This window comes from Octopus bimaculoides, chromosome 19, assembly GCF_046866305.1.
Source record: "Octopus bimaculoides isolate indiv1 chromosome 19, ASM4686630v1, whole genome shotgun sequence".
In the NCBI taxonomy this organism is placed as follows: domain Eukaryota; kingdom Metazoa; phylum Mollusca; class Cephalopoda; order Octopoda; family Octopodidae; genus Octopus; species Octopus bimaculoides.
The window spans coordinates 41,165,660-41,168,159 of record NC_142946.1 but is presented as its reverse complement, the minus strand read 5'-3'; the positions used below and the strand labels follow the sequence as shown (position 1 = coordinate 41,168,159).

Sequence of the window (2,500 nt, the reverse complement as noted above, 5' to 3'; positions counted from 1 at the left end):
TAAGGAACTTTCAGCTCAAAGAAAATCTTAATCTCCATACATATGCGCATGTACTAACACATGTTAAAAACTTACACACACACACACACACACACACACACGCTTTCAGGATATTGTAAATATATATATATACACACACACACACACACATAGATGCATGTGTGTGTGTGTATGTATGCTTGTGTGCGTGTGCCTGCTGCGAATGCACTCGAGCACACACACACATATGCATACTCGTGCATATAGACCTACATACAAGCACACACACACACGCATTTATGTGCATACAGTAATTTACATACATGTATAGATTTACATTGATACATACTTATGTCATGTGTATGCACATATACATGTGTATATTAATACACATGAACATGTGTGTATATACTACAATGAACGATGTCTATATTACATGTGTAAGTGTATAGATGTGAATATACACACATACACGCGTATATGTTCACCTATGTTTCTTTGCAAAGCGAAGCACAATATTGTGTGTGTGTGTGTGTGTGTGTGTGTGTGTGTGTGTGTGTGTGTGTGTGTGTGTGTGTGTGATACATACACACACATACATACATACACATATATTGCCGTTTATGTGCCTGCTTCTTTCCATATACCCATGCACACGCGCATACAATCTCATCACTCATCACGTTTGATGTCACCCCCATACCCCCCACCACATTAATGCTCGCCAATTTTTGTACGTACCGAGTTTTGTGGATTAAATGTTATATGAAGCCGAAAGCAATTACGAACAGTACAATAATCATAATGAACAATGTTAATTATAAACAATGCTAATTATCAGTCAAACTGAATAGATCGCATATACATTACACGCACGCAACGAAAGACATAAAACTGTGTGAACTTTATATGAATTTTTTTTTTAACCTCAAATCTAATATCATCAAAAAGATTAACTTTTGAAAATTCAATACTAAAATAAAAATTTCAGTTTTAAATATACTTCAATTGATATTCTAAAAGTAAATAATTATTGCCAGGTAGTATATATATATATATATAGTCACGTACATACATGAAATATATATATATATATATATATATATATATATGTATGTATGTGTATAATACACACGTGCGTGTGTGAAAAAATTGTATATTTGTAGGCATACAAATATACAAGTACGTCTGCATGTGTATACATATGTGTGTACATACATGTGTGTGTATACATATGTGTGTGTGTGTTCATATATGCATATGAATTCACACACATACCTACATGCATGTAAATGTGGACGTGTGAAAGCCTACACAACAGACAGCAAATGGAATTTTTGAGAGTCGGTACAACAGAAAAAAATAAAACAAAAAAAAATTTCATCACGTTACATTCTGACACTGGAACCGAACTCGGTACTAAACGGTCCGTTCTTGGAATAGTACAGTTGTCAATTTGATACTCTCTATATCTTTAATTTTTGCCGTTTCCTTTCATTTAACTACTAACTTTCCTCTTCTAGTTGTTTACAACGTTTAGAAAAATTTCTAAAAAGCAATCGGGATGAATGAGGTTGGGTGGGTGAAGAAATTATCTCGATATCATTGCAGTCTATCTATCTATCTATCTATCTATCTATCTATCTATCTATCTACCTACCTATCCATCTAAGTTCGGTTTACGGAATTAAGAATATCAGTAAGTGAAGATTAATTGTAATGGTTTCATATTTGTGTGTGTGTATGTAAACATACACTCATATACACACACACACACACATACATACATATAAATGTTAAGAGAAGCGGGTACATGAATAAAAGAACACACACATACATGCATGTATGTATTAGTGCATGTCTATGCATATATGTAAACGACTATGCAAAAATATGTACAAATATTTACTTACCGGATATTGTCAAAATGGTAGTGCCAAATTGTAAACCAATATCTGTTTTGTATTAAGAGTAATGTTACTCTTCATACAGATATGATACAGATGATAATAATAATAATAATAATAATATCCTTTTAATATTTTGTTTCTTTCACTTGTTTGTGTTTACAATGCTTCAAGACTCGTCATATATATATGTATATACATATATATATATATATATATGTATATATAAAGTAGATAGATAGATATGTATTGATGTATCGAGTGTGTTCTGCGTGTGTGATTTTCTAAGTTTTGTTATTTCATTGCTGTATTTTTGCTTAATTTCATCAAAACCATATATATATATATATATATATATATATATATATATATATATATATATATATATATATATGTAGCAGTGCGAGGCTTGTTTTACTTGGTTTTCTGTTTAAGTTTTGTGTTTATATTGATATTATCGTAGCATTATATTAATTTATAGTTGCTGATAACCTTTTTGTGTATATAGAGTGCAACTATTCGTAAATAAGCATACACCAGTATAATATATATATAAATGCTTCTATGTATATATGCCCCTAAGTTTGTGTATAAATGCTACGAAGTCTGTCTAT

General features: G+C 31.0%; 1 protein-coding gene across 4 annotated transcripts in view; it reads right to left on the bottom strand.

Annotated features, from left to right (window-relative positions):
* The window catches only part of LOC106873992 (protocadherin-15-like), a 717,162-nt gene extending 715,057 nt beyond the window's left edge, over positions 1-2,105 (bottom strand). For 2 of the 4 annotated variants that reach the window (XM_089337507.1, XM_089337510.1), the window contains exon 1: positions 1,893-2,032. The gene's annotated coding sequence lies outside the window, so the exon portion shown is untranslated. Of the gene's footprint in view, positions 1-1,892 lie in introns of all 4 variants that reach the window. The other 2 variants (XM_089337514.1, XM_089337513.1) reach the window with 2 other exon arrangements.
* Positions 2,106-2,500: the final 395 nt, after the last annotated feature.